Raw genomic sequence first — 27655 nt, 5'->3', positions numbered from 1 at the left:
AAGGCCCCATGTCTTAATTCTATCACACTGGGGATTAGACTTCAACATACGAATTTGGAGGGGACACATTCAGACCACAGCAATCTCTTCTGCCTGATTCTCATTTATATGATAGAGATAATAACACCTACTCTACAGACTTCTTGCAGTAATCAAATAAAGTAGAGTATGTTAATGAGCTTTGAAAAATATGAAATTGTTTTTTACCAGCTGTCATTTCATAATCTTATTTTCTCAGATTGAAACTTAAAAAAAAATTCATCCCTCTAAAAAACCCTGCAATTTGAAGGTGTCACCACAAGATGGCAATGGTATATAAATCAGAACCCCCAAAATCCTAAAAGTAAAGATTAAATGAAAATTGAAGAAGGTCCTTAATATTACCAAGCATATATGAAAGTATTTGCCTGGAGTGACAGTTTTCAGAACATTTTGAGGTCTTGCCCTGGATCAGTAGGAAAAAAGACCCTTTTTTATTTTCTACACAGGTAACAATAGAAAGAAAACAAATACATCCATAAAAAGGACTAATGTACACTTGGAGCTTACCATGAGCTAGGCAGTTCTCCAAGTGTTTTATACGGATTATCTTATTTTCTCCTCACAAAAGTTATATCACTATTACTCCACATTTTCAGATGAGGACTCTGAGGCCTAAATAAATTATGTTTTCTGCCCAACTCTATGTACCTAGTAAGTAAATGCATGGCTGGAATTCACACCCAGGCTGGCTGACTCTACATCTAACAGTTTTCAGCACTTCAGCACCAAGAACTCAAATACTTTTAGATCTGTTATCCTCAAGCAGAAGAAGGTAATTTTCCACTTTAATTTTCTGGCAACCCTACCCCCTTATAATGTGCATTTTTATAGGATGTCTAGCTCAGAATACTTTGTTCAAAATCAGTGATACTGGTAATATTAAAGGTCTCTTAGCTAAGTTGAGCTAGCCAAATCACATAGCTTTGACAAACCAATGTCAATTAGAAAGTTGCTCAGAAATTGTTTTCTGACACAGAAAGTCATAAATTAAATTTTAAAAGCCTCTTTTGCACAAACATTGTAAATAATTCAAGTCCCTTATGAATGGATATAAGATGTCCCTGTACAGAGCAGGTGCCCTCATCTTGTTTTTCCACTAATGATAATGGGTCATTACTGAGATGGTCACACACAGTAATATGGTTTGGCTGTGTCCCCACCCAAATCTCACCTTGAATTGTAGCTCCCATAATCCCCATGTGTCATGGGACGGACCCAGTGGGAGATAATTGAATCATGGGGTCAGTAACCCCCATGCTGTTCTTGTGACACTGAGTGAGTTCTCACGAGATCTGATGGGGCTTTTCCCCCTTTGCTCAGCACTTCTCCTTCCTACCACAATGTGAAGAAGGACATGTTTGCTTCACCTTCTGTCATAAGTTTCCTGAGGCCTCCCCAGCCCTGTGGAACTGTAAGTCAATTAAACCTCTTTTCTTTGTAAATTACCCAGTCTTGGACAGTTCTTTATAGCAGCATGAGAGCAGACTAATATATCTACTCACCAAGCCCCTTATTGATCAAGTATAGCCGTAGTGTAAGTAGACATTAATGCTAGAATAGTACCCCAGGGCACAATCTGAGTTAGAACATAGTCAAGGTCATACTCATATTTTTGCACATTATGGGGGACTTGCAGGTGCATGCAACTTTAACATTCTCTGTAGCAAAACCCAGACATGTTGATATATTACCTACCCCACTGTCAAACACACAGCTAAAAGAGAGGACAGGAAAGAGGGAAAGAGAGAGGTAGAGGCCTCACCTGGCACTTAGCAGAGCACACGTTGGAGGACAGGGAACATCCTCAGGGGTCAGCTTTGGATGAATGTGTATAGTAGCAAATTAGCGACATTCATATCAAGCATCATAGAAATGCAATTGATGAAAACTCTAAGCCAGTGGTTCACAGCCCAAACTGCACAGTAGAACCACAGGGCTAGCTTTTTAAAATGCCAGTCCAGCTGGGCTGTGGACCACATCCATGACCAATTAAATCAGAACCTCTGGGGCTGACATCCAAGCATCTTTATTATTTTTAAAGCATCCTAAGTGATCCTATAGATTGAGAACCTAAAAACACCAGGCAAAAACTTTGTGTAATTTAGCATTATAATACAATTTCTTTTTTACATAGGAAAATGACCTTTCCAACACAGAACCAAATGATGGACAAGAAACATTTATACAGGAACCAAACAAAGACATTTCCTTCAGTTATGCAAGGCTGTGGGAATCATCAGCTCCTTGAATAGGAGAGTCCGGAGTTAACGCTACTGATATTTGTAGTTTGTAGTCAATATTCACAGTTTATGTTGACGAGCATTTTGTGTGCAGGTCAGTCTCTTGGTTTCATGCTAGTCATTGTCATCCAATTCTTTTGTTATCCTTGTAAGCTCGTGAATTAAATGAACTCCTTCAGTGATTATTAAAGATAAATACGAGGAATAGATGACTCCAATTGACAAGTACAGTCAAGACTCTTCTGTCATAGGCAGTAGAGAGAACTAGTGCTTAACTAAGGCTTATTCTTACCTGGGTTTGTAACATGTGCCACAAGGACAAACACTGCAAGGTGGCTGGCAAGAGTTGGGGACACAGTCTATAGCCAGGGAACAATACACAATTCATACATCATGCAGAGTTCAAACACTCTCTCATATTTTCACTATCTTCAATTTAAGGAGGCTGCATTGCTAAAGTTATAAAAAGAGGATCTGTTGTTTTTGGCTTTTTTTTAAGAACATGAGACATGCCCTAGAGGCTTAGTTCCGCAGTTCATCCAGCCTCATGTCCGGTCACTGCCAGGGGTACACGAAGTGGATGGGAGATTAGGATTTGCACTCTCTGATTTGATTCCTCCACCATAACCCCAGAACATCCCATAGGTCTGTGTGATTCTTCTTTAATAGAGAAGAGACATAAAGAGCTTGGACAGACTCCCTGGCTGTAGCAAGCAGCAGCTAAGACATGCTGTAAAGTAGCAAACAGTATCTAGATGCTTAAGGATGATAAACACATTGGTTTTTATCCAGAAATCTCTCCCAGTTGAACTCCCAGCAAGCATCAGTCCTCAAGAACAAGAGGACTTCAGGCACTCTTCAGTGAAAGCATAGCAATTATGATGAACAGGATCTTACTCAATCCTCAATATGCCCTGAAGCATTTGTGCCAAAAGACAGACATTTATGCCCCCAATTCACTGCTGTGAAGAGGAAAGCTTAGGGTCAGAGGGACCTTGAGAAGTCCTCTAGTCCAGTGTGTCTCTAGCTTTAAATGCATCAAGATCATCTGCAAAGTTTGTAAAACCCAGGTTGTTAGGTTCCAGCCCCAGAGATCCAGAAATTCTGATTCAGTGTAAAGAGAAGGGAGAACTGATAGCAACAGGAGACAAATTCCTAGGCAGACAGGGATGGGTCCCCAGTGAAACCCGACCTACAAGCCAAAGACAGTTTAAAGCCTGAAAACTGAGCTGCCAGTTCCACATAGAGTCCATGACTAGTGAGAACTTCTATCCCCATCTTACCCTCCCTCTATCTCAATTGGTTCCTTGTTTCCTGTTTTTTGGAGACAGAGTCTTGCTCTGTTGCCCAGGCTGGAGTGCAGTGGCACAGTCTCGGCTCACTGCAACCTCCACCCCCTGGGCTCAAACAATTTTTATGCCTCAGCTTCCCAAGTAGCTGGGACTACAGGTGCACACCACCATGCCCGGCTAATTTTTTGCATTTTTAGTAGAGATGGGGTTTCATTATGTTGCCCAGGCTGGTCTCAAACTCCTGAGCTCAGGCAATCCACTCACCTTGGCCTCCCAAAGTGCTAGGATTACAGGCGTGAGCCACCGCACCTGGCTGATTTGTTCCTTCTGAATGATGCCTTTTAACCAATCGAATGGTGCTTTTTCCAAAGACCACCCATGGACCAGTAAGCACACATTCTCTCATTCTAGGCCCATAAAACCCCCAAACTCAGCCTCACAGACAGAACCCGCTTTCAGGGTCCCCTCTTTCAGTTGAGAGCTTTCCTTCTGCTGATTAATAAAATTCTTCTCTCCCTTACTCACTCCCTAGTGTCCACGCACCTCATTCCACTTGGTCACAGGACACAAACCCAGAACTCACCGAGCTGTGGGCGGCAGGAATGAAAAGAGCTGTGACATGCTCCCACTCACCAGACTATGGTAGAAAGAGAGCTGTAATATGCTTCCACTCACTGAGCTACAAGAGTAAAGAGCTGTGACTTTTCTTGCAGACTCAGACCTTGGGACTTCCTGAGCAAGAGCTGTAACACCCCTTGGGGCTCCATGATTGCTGGCATCTCTGAGTTTTGGGGCACCACTGCATTCCCCTCATCTAGACACTGGTGCCCAACATGGAAGCTGCTTGTGGCATGCCCAATCCAGCTAGGAGCTGAGCACAGAGCTGTAGCAGGCACGGGATCTGGGCCAGGGCACAAGCCAAGCACAGCCTGCCAGGCTAAGCAGGTGCAGCGAGCCCAGTGGGCCGGAGTGAGGCCCCAGGCAGAGGCAGCAGTGGCTGTAGAGATTTCTGGCTGGTGAAGCAGCACCAAAAGAATTCTATAACAGAATGAGCCTTGCTAAAAAAAACTTTTAGGTGCTGCTTCTGATGCTGCTCTGCAGACCACAGTTTGAGAACCACTGGCCTAGTCTACCCACCTGCCCAGTGCGGGAATTCTTGGTGCAATAACCATAACATCTCTGTGATATGGTCCCAGGTTGAGCCATTCTAACATCAGGGAGCTCATTAACTCACAAGGTAGCCCTGCACTTTCTTAGGCCACTCTGGGTGACTAGGGTGGGGATAGGTGGTAGAGTCAGGATTTAGCTTTCTCAGTAAGGGCATCTGCACCTGAGCATCCTTGCTCTACCACAGAACAGGAGAGCTTGCCACTAGGAGCCACTGAGTGTCAGAGTCTGTAAGATCTTCATAATCAGCCAGCCCAGTGGTTCTCATCTGAGGTGCTCCTGTAGCCAGACCTTATCCCAGACTGAGTGAATCAGAACTTCTAGAGTATTTTGTTTAAGTTCCCTGAGTTATTCCAACAAGCAGCCAGGGTACAGACCCACTGAATGGGTCCCTCTCCTTCACTTTACATATGAGAAATCTGAGGCCCAGTGGAAAGAAAGGGCTCTAACCCTCCAGCAGATAAGCCCACCTCTTCTTTAAGCTGCCCTATTCTTCATAATTCTAGAAATAGCAGAAGTCTCATCAATCGATAATGGTTTCAAAAGGACAATGATAATTGTATGGTGCTTATTATTAAAAGTTTCATTTGCCTGTGAGCTCTGTGACAGCAAAAATTTACATGTAACTTTCCTAGGTCCCCAAACTCCTAGGACATGTCACATATCCCAGTAACTGTTGTCAGACTAACTCTTGGATCTCGACCCTTCACCACATTCTACCCACAGGTGCATGGAGTTCCCCAGAGCAGCTCCCAAGCCACCCACATGGGAAAATAAGTTACTCGCAGAGGATGAACTCAACTCTTCTGCTCACCTGCTTTATGTGGTGGTTTAAAATATGTTCAAAAATTATTTGACACTCTCTTCACAAAGTTGAGCATAATTCCCCTTCCTTTGAATGTGGGCTGGACTCAGTGGCTCACTTCTAATGAAGAGAAAGAAAAGGGCAATGACCATGCCATTTCAGAGTCCAGGTTGTACAGGTACCGTAACTGCTCGGTTGCTCTCTTGGATCACGTATGTGCCCTGGAGGGAGGCAGCTGCCGTGTGATAAGCCCCTACGGAAAGACCTGCAGAGAGGAACCGACGCCTCCAGCCACATGAGTGACCTTGGAAGCTGATCCTTCAGCCCAAGACAAGCTTCCATATGTCTGTGGCCCTCACCAACACCATGAGCCTGCAGCCTCATGAGAGTCCCTGAACTAGAACCACTCAGCTAAGCAGCTTCCAAATGCCTGACACAAAGAATCTGTAAGCAAATAAACCTTTGCCGTTTTAAGCTTCTGAATCATGGGGTGGTTTGTTACAGCCACAGATAGTGAATACATCTTGCTGCCTTGCTTTTTAAGCAAAAGCACTCGTGCATTTTAGGATGTTGAGTGCCCAGGATGAACATGCAAACTCCTCCTTCTTCAGTGCTCACAGAGTGAGGATGAATACAGGCATCAAGCTGTGCTACTGGGTAAGCAGAAGGTGGAAGGCCCCAGGAGCAGTATTGATGGACAATGGAAAGGCAGATGTGTTTGGGTTTCCAGGGGAAATTCAGGCATCTCAGTCAATCATCCAGCTACTACCTGATGCCAGGCAGAGCAGGGAGCAAGGGAGGGGTATAAAAGAAGTTCTGTAATCGATTAAAGTTTCTGCCCTAAGGTTTACTAGTATCGGAGGAGGCAAGACTCACACAGTTGACATTATTAGAGAATATGGCAGTTTATATTCTAGTCCTGTTCCATGGTGCAGGGCCAACAGTAAATACCATGAAAGAGAGAAGGCAGAACACCCTTAAGCAACTCAAGGAACAGACGTCTAGGATGGTTCCCACTGTAGGGCAAGCTTCGCTCAGAAACAAACTGCAGATGGAAGCAGGAAAAAAGCAGCTTGGCCTTAGCCAGCCAAAGGTTGATGGAAGTCCCCTTGGGCATTTGTCCAAACATTTTTAGCAACCACCTAGTAAGAGCATGGGCATGTCATTAGCCAAAGGTCTGGGGCAGCCTTCAGGGAGGTATGCAGGCCGTATGTCTTCCCCTGATCAGGGTGAACTTTGCCCTTGGTCACACCCATTACTTCCTGCTCTTACCTGGCCTTCTCACCCTTCCCACCTGAGGCAGCCGCTGGCTCCCAATCCTGCAGCCCATTCCCACATCTACTGTGTTGGTTTTGAGCAGCAAAGCCACCTCAACAAAGGTGACCTATTGCTTGATGCCCCTACTACTGAGAACAGACTCTGTTTGCCAACACTGGTCTTCAGTCCCTTTGGTGTGACCCCTGCCTCCTCCTCCTCCAGCCTACTCAGGCTTCTGATGAAACCCCACAGACTGAAGGAGGAAGGGGGGATGACAGGGGAGGTGGAGCCTGCTGAGATCCCTGCTAGGCTCCCTGGGTGCTGATGGGACCTGTTGGAATGGGTTTCCTCAAGAGCTACTTGGAGATGTATCAATTACTGTGTGATGAAGAGCCCTGCGAGAGGAAACCACAGATCAAATTTTCATCACCAAATTGAAGTGAGTAGTACCACAAGTCAAATCCATCACTGTTGCTTTCTTTTAAGATGCGCCAGGAATGGATGAGAACTCACTCCCCTTCTAACACCCTTTGTACTTGTCCCTAGCCAACAATTAGCCCACTGTCACCCTCTTCTCGATTTTCTTTATACACACCTGGTGTGCAACTGTGATGGGCATGGAGTGGGTCTCACCTATTTTGGACAGCCCTACTCACTCCATAATGCCCAGCACTGGCACCATCCTGAGGGTACCTGGGAGACTTCCCTGGGTAAGCCCCCAAATTGAAGGGGAATAGGCCTGGGAGGTGGGGAAATGTAGCTGCCAGCAGGTGGCTGGGCTATGACTCAGGGCTTTTAATCTGCTCTCAAGGTAAAAGCATGACTCCCAGCTAGTACCAAAAAAGAAAACAGGACAGGCAGAGAACAGTTCCTCCCCAAACTCATCTAGACTAAGGAGGTGGGACTGCCCCACTCCACTTCCACACATACCTCTCAAGTGGTTGCATTTTTGTAACTCATCTGCTTCAAAGTTGCCCCCTTGACATTCACTTAAACTTCATTTTCCTTGAAAAACAATATTCATTTAGGGGAAAGCATAATAGTTGCTGCCTGGTGCCACTCCAAAAGCACACACAGTATTTAAAATCCTGAGCAGAGGCCAAGAGTGATGCAAGGACAAAATGATGCACAGGCCATGCACCCTGCAGCCTCATCACTTCCCATGGGGACTCCTGTGACAGTCTCTTGTGTCTCCTGCATGTGCGTGTTCTCTCCAGTCCATTTTCCAACTTGCAGGCAATGAGTAGGCAAATCTGATCACCATCTTCTCCTGCTTACACCCCTCAAAGACTTTCCTTGCCTTCAGATCAGCCCCAGCTACTGTGCTCCAGTCTCTGCCTGCCAGTCCAGACTAAGCTGCCCCTCCCCATCCAATTCTTTACCCCATGTATGGTTCTCCATGCGAGGCTTACTCATGTTCTCTCTCACCTCTGCCCATGCTGCTCCAGGGATACTGCCCCACCTTCCCCTAGCAAACACCAGGTCATCTTCCAAGATTCCTCCCAGACATCACACGCTCCTGGAAGCCTCCTCTGAGTCACACTCCCTCCTGCCCATGTTTGTCCCTTGAAAGCCCCAGGTGCTCCCTCTATAGAGCATTATGGGAGCAGTACTGTGCTGTCCTTTTAGTAGTCCATTACTCACGCCAAGACTAACCACTTCATGAAGTAACAGCATCTTCCTCTTCCTTATAGCAGCAAAGCTTGCACAATACCTAGCATGCAGTAGGTGTTTCATAATTTTTTCAAAAAATCCATCTATCAATCTTATAGTTTGCTAATAGGTTCTTTTGATTCCTGATCTTGTAACCATTAGGTAGATTTGCAGCAATCATATAATTTCCTTTTCCTTGACCAAACAGCACCATCTGCCATCACTATGTCCTTCCTCCTAGACCAGTGGTTCTCAAATGGTAGTCCCCAGACTAGCACCACCGGCATCACCTAGACAGGCATTAGAAATGCATATTCTTGGACCCTATCCTATACCTAATGAATCAGAAACTCCGAGGGTTGCCCCAGCAATCTGTAGTTTAACAAGTGCTCTAGGTTGATTCAGATGCACACTCAGGTTTGAAAACCACTGGTGTGGAGCCTTCAAAGACCATTAGAAGCGGCTCAGATTCCATTCAATGAGCAGCTTCAATGAACTCTCTGGCCACTTCCCCTTTTCCAGGATAGCTGAGCCGCTCACAGTTTAAAACAGCTGCATTCACCTGGGGGCCAGATGCAGAAATACAGCCCCTCTCTTTACGCCTTGGACTAAACAGGAATCGCCTAGGGAACAAAGGAAACCAGGCAACACATGCAGTCTGTGCTCCAGGGAGCTCTCTGTTGAACCCTGGGCAGTAGGCAGGCTCTCAGTCGACACTTGCTGAACTACACAGAGTTCACCTAAGGCTAAGTCTATGGCTGGAGTACCTTAATGTTACAGAAGCCAGTTTCTGGTTATTTTTCTCCAAATAACAATGTTAGATACATCAGGAGTATGACAGGCAGATGTGCCACTCCTATCACTGCAGATACAAGGAACAGGGCAATTAGGAAGATCTTGGCTGTCAGTTTCAGCTCAAAGTTCTACTGGTAGCCACAATGAAGGCTGTGGTCGTGAGCTGAATTTATTAGGTTTTGCTGCCTACCCTTCATCCAAATCACAGCATAACATATTCAGGCCTATGGAAATGTCCAAAGAACCAGAAATGCCCAACGTTTTAGCACTAACATCTTTATAAACCCTTCTATTGTTTCATGTGTTCCCATTTTTATTGAGCACAAGGTAACCCTGCACAAGGTAATCCTGGTGTTTTTGCTGGTTAACACAGGGGATTGCAATCTTGGCTGTATATTTGAATCACCTAAGCAGCTTCACAAAAAATCTGATTCCCAGACTAGACTCCAAACCAATTAAACCCTAGTCTCTGGAGTGAGACCCAGACATCGGTATTTTAAAAATGCCCCAGATGATTCTAACATGCACCTAATTTGGAGTTTTAAATAAAACTGATGTCTGGACCCCACGCCACATAAATCAGAATCTCTAGGGCTGCAGCCTGGGACAAATGTGTAACACATGCCCTCATACACACATGCATACGGTGTGTAGGGAGTGTATGCAAACAGGCACACACACTCTCCAGGTGATTCTAATGCAGCCAAAGCTGACCATGACAACACATACCATTGGTTCCGAAACTTGTTTACACTTGAGAATCATCTTTTTAAAATTCCAAACCTCATGCTAGACCCCAGAACAATCAGATCACAAGCTCTAGGGCAATGGGATGGGCACAGACATCAATATTTTGTAGGGTCCCCAGGTGATTCCAATGTGCAAACAAGTTTGGAAAGCATGGCGCAGGCTCCAAGCTCCAGGAGAGCGGGGTCTGTCTTATAATTTTTACTGTAACTCTCCTACAGCACCTACCTGAAATATTTGTTAAACTGAATTGAATTTGTAGAGACCTCCATTCTCATGAGGTCCTTTCCAACTATGCCTACTTGCATTGGTGCCACCTAGGACCCTATGAATCCAGAGCAGGGCTTGGCATAAAAGGAATATGCTTCATACAAACTGCATTATACTGCTTCATTAGTAAATACTGTCCTAGGGACTTCCACAGACCTGACACTTTGTTATTTCATTATGTGATTTAATTAAAAATGGAATCTATTATGCCTTTTTCACATTGGATGTTGGTAGAAATTTTTATTTTTTTAACTTTTATTTTAGGTTCGGGGCACATATGCAGGTTATATAAATAAATTGCATGTCACAGAAGTTTGGTGTACAGATTATTTTGCCACTCACATAATAAGCATAGAACCTGATAGGTAATTTTTGGATCCTCATCCTCTTCCCTCCCTCTATCCTCAAGCACGCCCCAGTGTCTGTTGTTCCTTTGTGTCCATGTGTACTCAATGTTTGGCTCCCACTTATATGTGTGAACATGCAGTATTTGGTTTTCTGTTCCTATGTTAGTTTACTTAGGATATTGGCCTCCAGCTAGATCCACGTTGCTGCAAAGGACATGATTTCCTTGTTCTTCTTATGGCTGCATAGTATTCCATGGTGTACATGTACCATGTTTTCTTTATCTAGCCCATTGTTCATGGGCATTTAGGTTGATCCCATTTTTTGCTATTGTGGATAGTACTGCGATGAACATATGTATGCATGTGTCTTTATGGAAGAACGATTTACATTCCTTTGGGTATATACCCCCAAAAAAGGGATTGCTAGGTCAAATGGTAATTCTGCTTTGAGTTCTGTGAGAAATCACCAACTGTCTCCCACAATGGCTGAACTAATTTAAATTCCCACCAGCAGTGCATAAGCATTCCCTTTTCTCCACAACCTCACCAGCATCTGTTATTTTTTGACTTTTTAATAATAGGCATTCTGACTGGTGTGAGATGGTATCTCACTGTGCTTTGGATTTGCATTTCCTAATGAATAGTGATGTTAGCATTTTTTTCATATGCTTGTTTGCCACGTGTATGTCTTCTTTTGAAAAGTATCTGTTCATCTCCTCTGCAAACTTTTTAATGGTTTTTTTTTTTTTTTGCTTGTTGATTCATTTAAGTTCCTAATAGATTCTGGATATTATTGATAGAACTTTGTCAGATGCATAGTTTACAAATATTTTCTCCATTTTGTAGACTGTCTGTTTACTGTCGATAGTTTCTTTTACTGTGCAGAGCTCTTTAGTTTAATTAGGTTCCATTTGTCAATTTTTGTTTTTGTTGCAATTGCTTTTGGTATCTTCCACATTAAATCTTTGCCTTACGCTTTTTGATAGTGTCTCCCTCTTTGGAATTTCTTTTGCTGTTTCTCCTTTGGGTGACTTCAGAAAAAAATAAAAATAAAAAATAAGCCTTTCAAGCTCTCTGTTCTCAGCATGTTTAAAAACTAGGAATAGCTTTTGAGCACTCAGGTGCCTAGGAGTGAATTTAGGAACTGAGGTGTTGTCTTAGTCCGTTTGTGCTGCAAAGACAGAATACCTGAGATTGGGTCATTTATAAAAAACAGAAATGTATTTCTCACAGTTTTGGAAATCCAAGATCAAGGAACTGGCAGGTTCAGTGTCTTGTGAGGGTCTAGTCTCTGCTTCCAAGGTGACACCTTGAACCCTGCATCCTCCAGAGGGAAGGACACTTCATGTCCTCATATGGCAGAAGGCAGAAAGGCAAGAAAGGGACCAAATTTCTTCCATTAAGTCATTTTATGACAGCATTAATCTATTCATGAGGACAGAGCCCTCATGACCTAAACGCCTTCCCGAAGGCCCCACTTCCCAACAATGTTGCATTAGGAATTAGGTTTCCAACCCATGAATATTAGACAGCGCATCCATAGCCTCTGCTCCTTGCTGAAGGAGGAGTTCACTCACCAGGTCAGAAACAGCTCCTATTTTAAGAAGGCTGCAGGTGAGGTAAAAATTACCATTTATCCCTCCTTTCACATTGATGTTGTGCACCTGGATTTACCCAACAAGTGAGGGTGATTTTTCTCTATTGCAAATGCACCTGGTATGGATACTTATCATCTCAAGGATTCCTACTGCGAATTCCTTTGTGGAAATGCTGATGTTTATATAGCAGGTTTGCTTTAAAAGGAGGTAGAGCTACAAAATCATTCATTAAAACTTGGAAAAATAAGCTCGGTACAGCCTTTTCTTTTTGAGAGTTTTAAAACTCTCTTCACATTTGTAGTTTTAATTTAGCATGACCTGATTTTTGCCAGCATTGACCATTCATCTAAAACTTGATGGTCAATCTCTGTAATAACTGTTGCAGCAAAAGGAGGGCTCGGCTAGAAGTGAGGAGAACTGGGCTCTGTATACCATGTCACCTCTAATTCCCTGTGGGATCTTCAGAAGTTATTTGATCTTCAGGTTCCTCATTTGTAAAACAAGAGAATAAATACTCTTGATGATTTTCTTCCAACTCAAACAACATGTGATTCTAATTCTCTTGTGAACAATGACATTAGTCTTGTAGAAAGGGATTCATTTATTCCTTTTGTTTTCCTAGAAATGTATAATTATTTGGGAGAAAATACCTTAAATCCAATTCCATAAAAGAAAAGACTAAGGAATGAATATACGTGCCATAATGTACTAGACACAGTAAGGCTACAAAAAGAGAGACAGCCTGTATTGCTGAAATTAATGAGGAAAACAATCATCTAACTATGATTCAAGACAGAATGAAATAGATGCAATGGCACAAAACCAGAGAGGAGGCAGCTTGAAGTATTTAAAAAAAGAATGTCTAGAATAAAGAGCAAAATTCTTTTTACCAGGGATAAAAGAACGCCGATGTGGAATCAGAAGTGGCCTCTAGTCCTGGAATACTAGGGAACCAGGTAGTAACTATATCATCTAAGACAAGCCACACATCTTCCCGTAGCTTCAGTTTTCCCCTCTGTAAAATGGAAATCATATAATACTGGCTCAAAATACCAGACAGCGCCACTAGGAGGCTCAAAGAAGACATTCGTATGAGAGGACTTGAAAAAATGCTGCAGAATATAAGTTACACAAAACCATGGAGGATATATGTGACCTATATTGACCATATGTTCCTATAGATTTTGGTCTGATGATTAATAAAAACCAGAATTTCTAATGAGAAATTAGTCTAGAGCAGTGGTCCCCAACCCTTTTGGCATCAGGTACCAATTTCATGGAAGAAAATTTTTCCGTGTACAGGGCTGGGTATGGGACATGCATACAACTCACCATGATGTAGAATCAGTGAGAGCCCTGAGCTTGTTTTCCTGTAACTAGACAGTCCCATCTGGGGGTGATGGGAGACAGTGACAGATCATCAGACATTAGATTCTCATAAGGAACATGTAACTTAGATCCCCTACATGTGCAGTTCACAATAGGGTTTGTGCTCCTATGAGAATCTAATGCCGCCACTGTTCTGACAGGAGGCAGACTCAGGCAGTCATGCAAGCCATGGGGAGCGGCTGTAAATAGAGATGAAGCTTTGCTGGCTTGCCCACTGCTCTCCTCCTGCTGTGCGGCCTGGTTCCTAACAGGTCACAGACCAATACTTGTTCTGTGGCCCAGGGGTTGGGGACCCTTGGTCTAGAGGTTAAATTCACAACAGGATCTTATAAACAGTGACTTCTTTTTTTCTCCACCTTCTTAATTCTCTCCTTATTTACTTATTAAATATGCTTATTTAAAACATCAAATAGTAAAATATAAACTAACAAATCGCTTCCCTCACATCAATCCTCAATCACTTCTTACTTTATCACTGCTAACAATGTCTTGTGTGTCCTTCTAGGAAAAAAGCTTATGACTGCCCCATAATCATAACTGTACATGCTCCTGCATGTGTCCCCTGTATCGACAGCTATACACCTGCTTTTCTAGGTATCCATTACTGGAGAGGAAAGATCTTATTTCAAATAATCTAAGTTTAAGGCAATATAGTTTTAGATTACTGAAATCTGACATTGCTTTTGGTGGTGATAATTAAATAATAATGTGATTATTGTTTCTTATCAATAGCAGAGGTGGAAGAGAAAACTAGAAGGTTACTTAATATATTATGGAAGCCAAATCCTGAACTCAAATTGTAGAGCAAAACACTGTTGTTTGTTGGTTAACGAAGGGAGATAATTCAGCAGGTAAATGGTGGACAGATTTTTGATTCTGGAGATTTGCTTCTGAATAAACTGGAAAGAAAAGCCAACGGACTTTTTTTACTGCCTCTAGTTCAGAAATGCATTTCATAAGATCGAGAATCTTATGAGAATCTCAGAAGAAAGACTGCTCATAAGAAAGGGGGGGTTTCAGTATTAACAAATTCACTGAATAACTTTTGAAAAATGAAAGCAGGTATAGACATACGGAAACAAGACTTTGAGCTTTTAACTAAGTACTTCAACTGAGAGCATTCTCACTTTGGAATCATGCAGAGACCGAACAAACTTAATAACGACCTGAGTCTTTTTTCTTTTGTCCTTAGTCTCCATTCAGCTCAAGAAAATAGTAAAGCATAGAAAAATGGACAGTTATTCAGGCCACAACATACCCAGAACTACTTACTAGATATATTCTCACTCATAGTGTAAAAAACTCTCGCTCCTACTCTGTGTACCCTAACGTTCTTCTCTGTGTCGTTTTGATGGCGCATATTTCACTGGCTTTATTACACACCAGATGGCTGGGTCGTTAAAGCCCTCTTCGAATCCTACACTGCAAGTATTGAAACTTCATAATAATTCATAAGAAATTTTTCATTTTCTCACCTCTGATCTGGAAAGCTAAAAGCAGTCCACCATAGTTACACCATTGTTACATATTTCTCACCTCCTCTTCCTATGCGATTTACAGTAATCATCTTCCTTATTCTCCTCTTACAAATAAAATCATTTCAGATTTCTGAACTTCTCTGTTCCTTTTTTCTGTTGAACGAGCTATAATACTTTACCATTCTGAGTTCTTTAAAGGTGCTGGACACTTGGTAAAAAGCCCACCGCATACTGAAGGTGATGTCATGGTCTCTGATAAGTACAGGAATTTGCTCAGCTAACTTTGTCTGAACTCCCTGTGGCTTTCACATATGTTATTGAAAAGGCAGCATATTATCTCTTATTAGCAGACAAGATGGTCTTGAAATAACTGGAAAAAACTCAAATCCACATAAATGGAAAATTTGACAAAAGAAATACAGAAAATGGCTCTGATGGGTCTCAAATAACTATACCTCTTTAGAAAAATCACCTTAAGAGCCCAAGTTACTGATAAAAGAAATCTGGGTTTGTACCTACAGTGAATCATGCTAGAGGAATTAATTTACTTCATCTCAGGCTGAAAGTTTTCAAATGGCATGGTTCATAAATTCTTATGGCTGGTAGGGCTTTCTGGCCATTCTGCCTCCAAAAATAATCATGGAAGGGCACATTTTCCAGGAGAACAGAAAATTTGCCTCTTCAAAATTAATTAAGTCATTTATCATTTCTTCCAAAGGATCGGTCACAATCTAGAATTACCTGGGAGTGGGGTTACAGATTTGTTCTTTTATGGACAGTTACTGAAATCTAATTGGAGGATTTCTATTTCTAGCAATATGGTGGACTAATTTATCAATAGTCCTTCCTATGTGTGAAGTATTGTGAAATTAAAAATCAGCAGGGTAAATTATTGTGGAATACATAAAAGGCTCCATGGTATACGGTGGTCTCCAGAAAGTCAGTGGGATACCTCCCTCTAAGACAGGGCCCTTTCTAGAGGGGCACACCCACACCTTCCTTCTCTTTACCCAATGATTACACACCTGAAGGGTGAGGGAGAAGGCTATGGTTCCCTGGGCAGACAGTGAGTTTCTTAGAGAATAGCTCAGCTCTAAAATTTCCAGGGAAAAAGGTACTCAAAAATAAAAATAAAAGCCGCCACCACCCCACTCTCACACCCCAAAAGCCAATGGAGGCTCTGGTAAAGTGGAGGATGAGGAGTTCCCACCACTCAGGCTCCCTTTGTCCAACCTTTTCAAACTCAGGAAATACACTTTGCTTTTTGTAAACTTCTCTGGCTTCTTGAAAGTTGGGGAAGAGTTGGAGGAGGGTAAGGGGAAAATAGATGTGGCTGCTGATTCCAAGAAAACGTGGTTAAGCATGCAGAACAGCATTCTAAAAGCCAAAAACTATCATAAAGCTCCAAACCTTAGCATCAAGCAGAGTCATCTGGAAAGGCTATCGTGACTCCTGAGCTGGTCCTGACGGTTCAGCCTCTGCAAGGAATTGTCTGGGCCATGGAAGAGAAGTTCTGCCTTAAATATGAACATTTTGGGGTCCAGTTTGAATGTAAGGAAACTTACCCAGCTAAAGTACAGCCTACAGTTTTTACTTCTTAACAGCTGCTGAAAGAGAAAGCATCTTCCTGCCTCAACACTTCCCTTGGTCCTAAATTCTTATCTTTTGCAGGACAGTGTAGGCGAGAAGAAAGAAGCAGGTTCGAGATGGGGCTCCAGGTAGCACTCCTGTGACTGCCTTCTCAGCCACATCACCTGCCTTATTAGGAACAGGCTGAGGAATTAGTTTCATCTATGCAGGGAAATATATCTACATGTGGCTATGTCCAGTTAGTGGAAATATATCCATCCCAACTTCTGCTTTCCAGCTGCAACCAGGGTATTGTGTTGGGAGCAGATAAAGTTCTCTAGACACAGTCAGGCAAAGAGCAGCTGGTCACTTGTGTTTCTCTCCTGTAAGTCTCTAAGATGATCTGACCGGGTCCCACCTCCTGCCAGCAGTGATGAACTGGGTAATTTGAGCCAACTTTCCCAGTGAACACAACAAAGAAAGCTGGATGAGGTTAACAACAAACAAACAACAAACCTTCCTAAAAGCACCAAAAAGCTAACAAGATAGGGAGGAATTTCAGGTTTAAGATGTGAGAAAAGAAAGAGATCTAGACATGTGGGCTTCAGTACTAGGGGCCACTTTTACCCAGTTGGAGGGGCTGGGCTTGTCAATCCAAAATAGGAAGCTAGGAAGCTGAGCAGTGCATTGATGGCCTCATGGAATCAAGAGGCCAGGGCCTCCCTAAGGTCTGGTAAACCACTTTACATTTAGAGTAGGACCCCAAAGAGCTCCAAGCTTGTCTAACCTACCTTATTTTGTTGTTGTTGTTGTTGTTATGTTTTGTTTTAGGCTGTTAGCAGCCTGAAGCCATGGTTTTTAGTTTCTATCTTTAGTGATAAGCGGAAAGCAAGGATGAGGAAGGGGCTTTACTGGCCCAACCAGAAATGGAAACTAAGAACCCACGACTGTATTCTCTCCCTTGGACATCCTCTGATAGACCCTAGAAGTAAGAGAGAACAAAAAGTAAACTAGTCTGGCTTCATGTCATCTGGGTGATCTAGAAAATCTGAAGCCCCAAAATTGACCCACTATTGCTGACACCCCAGAAAACCTTAAGAAGTTAATTAAAATTCTCTCTTGAACTCTTGTCATATTTATTACGATTATCCAAAGTCTCAAATTATCAAATGTCCTGAAATTTTAAATATCACTAATTATATGAAGCACTATGATTTTATGTACCAGTGAAAAAGAAAAAATGCTGTCAACTAGAAGTGTAAAAATTCATGACATAAAACACATACTGATTTCAGAGGCTAAAATATAAAAATACTGTACATCTTAAAATGAATGACACATGGTATTCTTACATATATTTTTTCAAAACAATATCCAGCACACATTTAAAGATAATGAGGCACACAAGGAGACATGACAACATAAATATGAACCAGCATGAGAACCAGAACAAACAAAAGACAGGAAAAAAAGATGCTTAGGAATTCCAGATAGAAAAACTACCAGATACAGAATGTAAAACAATTATGCTTACTATGCTCATGCAGCTAAAAGCTCAACATAAAAATTACAATAAAGAACCAAGAACCATAAAAAGTAACATTGCAGATTAGAAAAATAACTAGAATTCTAGACTGGAAATTCAGTAATCAAAATTGAGAATGCAATAAATGATGGATTTAACCACAGATTAGATACAGCTGAAGAGATACATTGTGACTTGGAAGACAGGTCAGAAGAAACTATTCAGAATGTGTCCTGGAGAGATTAAAGGAAAAGGATGGAAAACACAGGGGAGGGTAAGAGATACAGAAGATAGAGTGAGGAAATTTAAGATAATAAAATTAACTTGCACTACAAAGTCTCCCAGAAATAGGCAGTAGAGTTCAGATGAAGTTGCTAATATTCCTAACCCTAACTCCCTCCAAGACCAAGTACATAACTGAGGCAGGCCATGTTAGCAAAGATCCAGAGGTAGTTAGCAGTTATTAAAAGTGTATGTGACTGTGGTTATGTTATTTTACTTTTCTATGCAACACTCTCCTCATGTATAAATGGAGAGACGTGACAGTACCCACTTTAGAGACTGTTGTAAGAATAAGAATTAAGGCATGAGAAGCACTTAGCAAATGCTCAATGTAATTTGGCTTCCACTAAGAGAATAAAGCACTCTATCTCTCCGTCTAAGCTTGCTTCAGGAACTAACAAGCAGCTCTATGACTATGAACAAAATGTTTAGCCTGAAACATGGAACTGAAAATGTTGGAATCATGGAACATGAGGGTTGACTGGAATTCTTTTTTTTTTTTTTTTTTTTTGAGATGGAGTCTTGCTCTGTCACCCAGGCTGGAGTGCAGTGGCCCGATCTCGGCTCCCTGCAAGTTCCACCTCCTGGGTTCATGCCATTCTCCTGCCTCAGCCTTCCGAGTAGCTGGGACTACAGGCATCCGCCACCACGCCCTGCTATTTTTTTGTATTTTTAGTAGAGACGGGGTTTCACCGTGTTAGCCAGGATGGTCTCAATCACCTGACCTCATGATCCACCTGCCTCAGCCTCCCAAAGTGCTGGGATTACAGGCGTGAGCCACTGCACACAGCCGGAATTCTTTATAAAATGGCCACTATACCTATGAGATCAGAGGTTATTGTTTTTCCTTTTGACAAATGACAGGTCATTTTTTTTTTTTTTAAAACTACACTCAAATAGATAATTCACCAAAACAACAACAACAACAACAACAACAAAAAACACCACACACACACACACACACACACACACACACACACACAGGAAGTCCCATAAAAAATTCTATAGAAAAATGTTTAGCTGTGTTGGTAAGCAAAATGTAAATGAAAGCAATAAAGACACCTTTACTTTGTCACATAAGTAATTACAAAACAAGTATGTTATCAATGGTGTGGTGAAATTTCATCATTTATAGTATGCTATCAATATAAGGTAAACTGGTACACCATTTTGGTAAAGCCATTGAACACAATGCACACACATCCTTGGCTCAGTAATTTCACTCTTTGGATGTATACCAAGAAAACAATCCAAATTGTAGAAAAAGCACAGACACAAAGTTGCTCATGCAGTGACACAGCAGGAAGAAATTAGGACCAAACTTAATGTTCACTAATAGCAAAATGTTGTGGTAAATTAATGAGCTTCTAAGGATTGAATTATGCAGACATTAAAATTATGTTCACAACAATGAGAACACAAGGACACAGGGAGGGGAACATCACACACCGGGGCCTGTCAGGGACTGGGGGTTGAGGGATAGCATTAGGAGAAATACCTAATGTAGATGACAGGTTGATGGGTGCAGCAAACCACCATGGCAGTGTATAGCTATGTAACAAACCTGCACGTTCTGCACATGTATCCCAGAACTTAAAGTAAAAAAAAAAAGTATCAATAAAACTCTGACATTGTGGAAAGACAAAAAAAATTATGTTCACAAAGAATTTATGTTCACAAAAATTACGTTCACAATAACACATACATTGTTTATTCTAATAAAAAAGGAAAGAAAAATTAAAATTATATGTACAGTATGGTCTCAATTGTTCAAATGAGCTTGAAACTGGGCTAAAAAAACACTAAAAATAAACATAGCAAAATATGAATGGGATTAAAGTATCACAGGATCACAGGTAGGATTTGTTTATTCTTCTTGCCACCTTCCATAATGAATATATATTACTTTTTTAAATAGACAAATAAATGTTTTCATTCTAGTTATTTACTGTAAAGATGATACAAAAAAGCAATAAAGGAAGTTTTTATAAAATAGTCTCATTCCACCAATTGAACCGTCTCAGTTTTTCTGTGATTGTTTCAGTACTGCCTGTGTTTACACACACCTTTGGCATAGATGTAATCAGTTCGAATTAATGAGTAGTTCTCTGAGGATCAGGTGCCCTGGAAATGAGACAAGTTATCAAACCCTTTTCCTGCCTGATCTCCCTACACCGACATACTCTACAACCAGGAAGACAGAAGAACGGTATCCCAGCAGCACTGAGTGTCAAGGGGATGGGGTGAGCTCCTGGCTCCTTGCCCCAGCCTCCCAGCTGATCTCTGTGTGACCTTGGCAAGCCATCTAACCACTCTCAGCCTCAGTTTCTCCAATTATTCAATGGGCAAGCAGGGCTGGCCAGAAACCCCTAAAATCTCTTTCAGGTCTAATTTCTGTGACTGTGTGCACATTTGACCTAAAATCTCCAAACAGGTCTCAACTCGAAAAATTTATACAAATCAAACCTGTTTAAATACAAATCAAAGACTACCAATGCTTTAAAAGAAATCCCTCCTACACCAAATCTTCATGTAGAGTGTTTCTTATTTCTTATTTTTAATTTTTGTTAAATCTAGACATTGATACATTGCCAGATCAGTCTTGTGCAGGGCCAGGCATTTATATTTAACATTTCTATACTAAAGCAACAATTAGAACACTGTCTTCCTCACTGAAGCTAAGGTGATCTAAACTAAGGAAAAAGATTAATTAATAGAAGTCTGAATTATAGTTTCATTTTTAAAGCCTTATTATTTTAAGTTCTTAAATTCATACAGTCATACCTCACTTAATAATGGGGATCCATCTGAGAAATGCATCCTTAGTCAATTTCCTGGTTATGGGAACATCATAGAGCATACTTACACAAACCTAGATGGAATAGCCTACATACCTAGGCTATATGGTATGGCCTATTGCTCCTAGACTACAACTCTGTACAGCATGCTTACTGTACTGAACACTGTAGGCAACTGTATCACAGTGGTGAGTATCTGTACACCTAAATATGTCTAAACATGGAAAAAGTACAGGAAAAATACAGTATTATAATCTTACAGTTTCACAGTCCCACATACAGCCCTTCATTGACTGAAATGTCATTATGTAGCACACGACTGTACTTAAATTACTTGCCCCCCAAAATGAGGGGGCAAGTGTTTCCTGCCTGGCCTGTTTTAATGCAAGGACATCTCATCCCAGGCTCAGGTATTCCAAAAGGAAAGTTTGAATCAATGTACTCCAGTTATAAACTCTTCAAATACCATTAGAGTGACCTGAAAGAGTTTTCATTCATTTCCCGAGGCAATAACTTCAGCACTGACCAACCTCATTTACAAGGTGCAGTAAGTTACTACTACCCACTAGTGGAACGCAGAGCCTCCTGCTAAACCGGAATGATCCCTGCCCCTCATTTCACCTATGATGCTGCTCATGTGGGCCTGTGGTTGCTGACGACATGGAAGTTCTTACTTTTGAGGGCAGATGTTAACAGAAGTATAGGTCACCCTAGGTTTAACAATTCCGTTTTGATCTGTGCTCTCAATTTAAGTCAACACTTCGAGAACTTTCTCTTAGCTCTTATCAGTCACAGGTAGGACTAGTTTCCTATTCTTGCAGACACAGCTGTCCAGTCATTCCTCAAAACCTTTCCCAAAGACTGCTTTCCCACGAAGCTAATGAAACTTAAATTCAGAGCCCATCACTTGTCCTCACAGGACCCTTCTAAGGCCTGGGAGGGGCCCTAGCAATGTGCTCCCCTTATCATTTTGTCTTTTCCTTAAAGAGGGCCCATCAGATTACATAAGCATCAAGTCCACCAGAACTGAATCCTCCTCTGCCATTTTCCTCCCTGACTGGTGGTTACCAGGCACTGCCCAAGCAGCAGGCGGGGATGATCTTGTGGGCAATGGCGGTTCTGCTACCCACAGTTGTGGTATATAAATTAGCCACACTAGAAAAAGAAGAATTTGAGGCTTTATGCTTCAAAAGATGAACTTAATATAATAACCAGATTAGGATATGAAGTCTGAAAAAAAGGATATTTATTCTAATTTATGAAATTACTTATATGAAAAGTTCTGCCATGTTAATTACACATGTAATAGTTCCTCTTTATTGACAAGAATTGAATTACATTAGATAAGTCCTCTCTTATATGGCATGATACATAATAACCAATAACCCTTAGAACAGTGGTTCTCAAGCAGCAGTTATTTTGTTTCCTAGGGAATACTTGGCAATGGCTGGAGACATTTTGGGTTGTCACAACTTGGGGAGCAGGCTGGTGTTTAGTGCTCCTGGCATCTAGGGGGTAGAGGCCAGGGATGCTGTTAAGCATCCTGTAATGCACAGGACAGCTCCCCATAACAAAAAATTATCTGGCCCGTAACATCAATAGTGCCCAGGTTGAGAATCGCTGCCTCAAAATAATGGACACGTATAGGTAAGGAAGCAAGGATTCTCCCTGCAAACGATAAAGCTTTAAACTTTGGAGTGGAATGTACGAGGGCCAAGCTGACAGGTGGCTCACAGAGAGCCACTGTCTGACTTCAACCACTGCACCATGATAAACAGCAATGAAGCCTCCAGACTTTCAAGAATCATGGGACTGCAAGGACCCTTGCCAAGACTGGCTACGTGAGGGGGTGGTGGTTTCAGGAGCACCAAGAAAGTCACTTTGCCTCCCCAATTACCTCCAACACCCACTTGTCTGTGCCTGACATTCTCATGGTGAACACAGCCTTTCATTCCATAATGAGGCTTAAAGTGCAAAGACCCCTGGAAGAGAGAACACAGTGACCTACATTCATATTTAAGAGAAAGTGACTGATGACAGATTGGTTTTCCCCTGAGACCAGTTTTCATACAGTGAAAGGCTCTGAACAGCTGAAAATGATGGAGGGGAAGAGAGGATAGCAGGCCCTGATGAGGCCAAGAAGGGGTGACGAAATGGGCAATAGAGGTCACTGAAATAAGTGTCACCTACCCTACCGACTCTTTCTGCCTGAACCTGCAAGAAGAGAGGGATGCAGAGAAAAAAAAAAGTCACATTCTTGGCCTTGAAGAAGATTACAGTCAAGTTCAGCTCAGGTGAAAAAACTCCAGGAATGCTTGAAAGAATGGCTGAGATGCAGGGCAGTGCTACCCCACAGCCAGGACAGGAGACAAAGGTCCTTGCCAGCTATGGGATCATGCCGAACCTCAACTGGTTCTGGGTGATGCCTCCCACCTGACACCTAGCATAGTCCTTGACACAGTAAAATGTTCCAGCAGCACTTGTGTGTTGAGTGAATGGAAACTATTCCAGAGGAAGATCTATCAAATACCTAAAGTACTCTAAAGACGGTTTGTTTTCTTTGACACCTTTGCCAATGCTATTTCCCTCAATTTGGGAGGAAAGTCTTTGTTAGTTGTCTTTGCCCATCTGAATCCTATTTCATCTTGCAAAGCCCATTTGTTTTCTCTGTAAATTCCTGATAGTTTTTCCCCCTTTTCTTATGAGCACATTCATCTAATACTTACCATATTTTCTATGTATCTTTCATAATGGGCTTACTTACAGAAAAGATTTCAGAGAGGCTTTCAAGTTCACAACAAAAATACTGTAATATAGTTTTTTATAAAGAATTTAAAAGAGAGGTCTCAGAAATAATTTAGGGAGAAAAAAATCATTGTACCAAGAAGCTGGGATAAAGCCATTACCAGGAATTTCTGGAGGCCAAGGCAAAAAGATAAGCATACAAGGCATGTAGAGAGTTCTCAATGTCTGACAAGAGAAAAACCACAGTTCCATGTGGTAAGAATATTTTTTATGTCAAATTCCAGGAGGAATTTGCTCCTGGCTTTTTGTATATGCTGCCCAAGTTGTCATTTTACATGTTTATCTCATGAACCAGAGTTCTTTAAGACAAAGACTACGTCTTAGACTACATTTCCCTGATAAATGCCTATATTGCATTGTAAATACTCAAATATTTGCTAATGGATATGATTTTCTTGCCTATCTGGATATTCCAGTGCATCTCAAGATCCTAAGATTATCAGAGTAACAGATTCATCAAATCTCTTAGCAGGAAAACTATTTAATTCCAGTCCTAGGGCCCCAGCCATAGGCAATGATGGGACTTAGACTCTTTCACCCCAACATCACTGGTATAAGTTTGGAGTGAGGGGCTGGAAGGTTCAGCTGGCCCTGTCTTCATGCTTCCCTCTCCTTTCCTCTATTGGTTCCTTCCTTGTTTAGGAGGTGTCTTTTTGTCTGTCTGTCTCCATCATGGATTCTCTGTCCCTTTGAGCATTAGGGCTTTGCCTTATTGCCCTTTGATTCCCTGTGGTAACTCCATGGTGTTTTACACAAAGAAACTGACTTTTCTAATGCAAGGAAACTGGACTGGAAAGAGGTTCCAGAGCAAGCCTTTTTACTATTCAGCCCTGCTCCTGTCTGACAAACCCTCAAGCATAGAAGAGTACCCTCAAGTGTAGGAGACCAGCCCTTCATACACCACACAAGCGGTTTGGAAAGGTTAAAATGCAGGTCACTAAAGGAGTTGAAGACTCGAGGGTCAGAAAATATTATATTTTCTCTCCCTTGTTTCTATCTGTACCCCAAAAGTACACTGGGCAACCCTTCAGCAAAAAAGCCTTTAGTACTTAGTAGGTGCTCAGTAAACATATATTAAAATAAGGTCATAGCATAGCTACCTTGAACATAGTAGGTACTCAATAAATATCTGTTACATCGAGAACGTCATGACGCTTCACCTTTGCACGGGGTAGGTGCTCAATACATACCTATTCAATTGAAAAGTCTGTAGTATACCTGCTTTTCACATAGCAGGTGCTCGATAAGTATATTTTACATTAAGGTTATTTAAGATAGCTGCCTTGCACACAGTAACCTCCCAGTTAATGGCTATTGAGCAGTTGCAGACACTCCTCAACTCAGGCAGAGGTGACATTAATCAACCCCCAGGCACAGATCCATGAATGGAAATGCGCGTCTCGAGGTAGCGCTTTCGAGAGTGCTGGAGAGGCGCGTGACAGTACGCGGCCGCTGCGCTTTGTCGGGACGCTGCTGACCCACTGCTGGCTCCAGGGTATCGATTAGCGATTGGAATCCGTTCCCCACCCAGGGGCGGGAAACAGCTGCCGCCTCCAATGGTCATTTCGGGGCCGCACCTGGAACTCCCGCCACAGCCCCCTACCGGGGCATCCGCCCACCCCGGCTTCACCTACGATTCCGTAGAGTAGCTGGCAGAACAAAAGCAAAAGCCGGCCGGACTTCCGATTGCTTTCCTGATAGACAGCAACCCGGGAGGAGGTTCGGGGAGCCGGCCCGGGACCCAGCTGGGATGTCAAACCCGAGCCGCTGCCCTCTCCGGCAGGCTGCGGTTCTAGGTCGCCGAGCGGGGAAAGCGGCGGGGTCCCCCACTCCCCCTCTCCCAGGGGCTACTGACTGGCAGTGTGGGCGCCTCGGTCGGGTGGCGAGGGGAGAGGGCGCTGTATTAACCCTTGAACGAGGAAGGGAGAGGCCGGAGGGGAGGATAATCGGGGACTGGGGCAGACCCCGCAACGAGATCCGAATCTGAACTCTCAGTGTGAACCGCCCCTCGGCGACCCCAAGCGCTCGGGACTGTCCCCGGGGGTGGGGTCCCCTAGCGGCGCCCGGCCCCTGCGTCCTCCTCCCCTAAACACACCGCGGGGAGCCCAGCGGCAACCTCCCATCCCAAACGGGTCCAGCACAGCACCGGCGCGCGGTCTGCGGGCGAGGAGCTCACCCAGGGCAGCCGGGCGGGTCCCGCGGGAGACCCCTGCCGCTCCGAAACTCGCTAGTTTGGCAGTGGCTTGGCCTGGGGGGCTCATTGTTAGGGTGAGGTGGGGAGGCAGTGCGGGCGGGGAAGTCTCATCTCTTCCCCGCTTCTCCGGAGCCCGCCGAACTCCGAGAGGCGCAGGCGGCGGGAGGAGAAAGCCAGCGGAGGGGAGCCACTTACCCAGGCAGAGCCCGAGAGCGTGGCGGCCCGGGCGCGAGCCGCCCTTTGTCTGCGGCCGCGGCGCCGGCGCGCTCGGCCAGGCCGGTCCCAGCCCCGGCGCACGGCGAGCTCCTGCGGTCGCCCAGACAGCCCGGCTAGCTGCTCCCGCTCGGGCTCCGGCTCCCGCCCGGGCCGCGGCCCCAGCCTGCGCCGCCGCCGCCTCGGCTCCGCCCAGAGCCGGGCCCCGCCCCCGCCCGCTTGGCCCCCACCTGCTGCGGCGGTGGCGCTGGGGAGCCGGGCCCTGGGCGCCCGGGGGCGGCAGCCTCCCGCGCGCCCTGCTCTGCCCTCCCGCAGCCGCTCGGCCGCGCGGTCCCGGGGCCTTCCCGGACCCAGCCCCGCGGAGACGAGCTCACCTGGGAAGCCGAGCCCCGTCCCGGGTAGCCTGGCCTTCCCGGGGCACACGCGGTCGAGCTCCAGTCACTCAGAAGCCCGTCCTCACGCCCGCCGGGAGTGGGGGATCCTTGGGCTCCGTCCGGGAGGGAGGGGGCGCCGGGAAGGCGGGAAGCGGGGATCCGCCTGAGCCTGGTCGCCGCCCCGCCAGCCCCGCGCTGCTGCAACCGCCGGGGGCCCGGTGGGAGGGTGGGTGGGGAGAAGGAGCCGGCGGGGACCGGTGGGCTCTGGAACCGTGGAGACCCGCGCGCGCGGGAAGGGGCACTGGGCCGAGGGTCGAGGGGGCGCGGAGCCCAAGTGCACCGGTCCCCAGCCGGCCTGGGATTCCGAGCCGGCCGCCTGGGCTGTGAATCTGTGCTCATTGGCATGACCGGAATAAAACTAACAAAAGGGAACCAACACTGTGGGATACAGAGGAAAGGGACAGGAGAAGCCACTGGACCCTAACACTGGTAATAACTGGTGCTTCTGTGGTGCCTTCAGCGAGCCCAGAGCTGTGGGCACCGATGAGGGGAGTCACTGAACGCAATGCGTCCCGTTGGAATGGTTGAGGCGCTGCTTTTCTAGGCATAGAAAAGTCTGATAACCTAAATATTGCATAATGAGGTCACTGGTGGCTTTAGCTGCCCATGAGCCCTCTCCTCTCCCAACTCCCAAAGCCTTCCTAGTGAGACCTGCGTTTTGGCACTTTCATAGGGTCTGCTGTGTACTGCGGTTATTCCCGCTTAGTCCCCCACCCTCTACCCCTAGAGCCTAATACAATTCCAGACGCTGAATA

General features: G+C 44.0%; 1 protein-coding gene across 5 annotated transcripts in view; it reads right to left on the bottom strand.

Moving 5' to 3' along the window:
- The window catches only part of MAPK4 (mitogen-activated protein kinase 4), a 169886-nt gene extending 142699 nt beyond the window's left edge, over window positions 1-27187 (bottom strand). The window contains exon 1 of one of the 5 annotated variants that reach the window (XM_054537939.2): window positions 26841-27187. The gene's annotated coding sequence lies outside the window, so the exon portion shown is untranslated. Of the gene's footprint in view, window positions 1-26448; window positions 26607-26840 lie in introns of those variants that run through there. The other 4 variants (XM_054537942.2, XM_054537937.2, XM_024235894.3 and 1 more) reach the window with 4 other exon arrangements.
- Window positions 27188-27655: the final 468 nt, after the last annotated feature.

The sequence above is a fragment of the Pongo abelii genome, chromosome 17 (genome assembly GCF_028885655.2).
Source record: "Pongo abelii isolate AG06213 chromosome 17, NHGRI_mPonAbe1-v2.0_pri, whole genome shotgun sequence".
Lineage (NCBI taxonomy): Eukaryota > Metazoa > Chordata > Mammalia > Primates > Hominidae > Pongo > Pongo abelii.
Note: the sequence above shows the minus strand (reverse complement) of the source record. Positions and strands in the feature narration are given on the sequence as shown.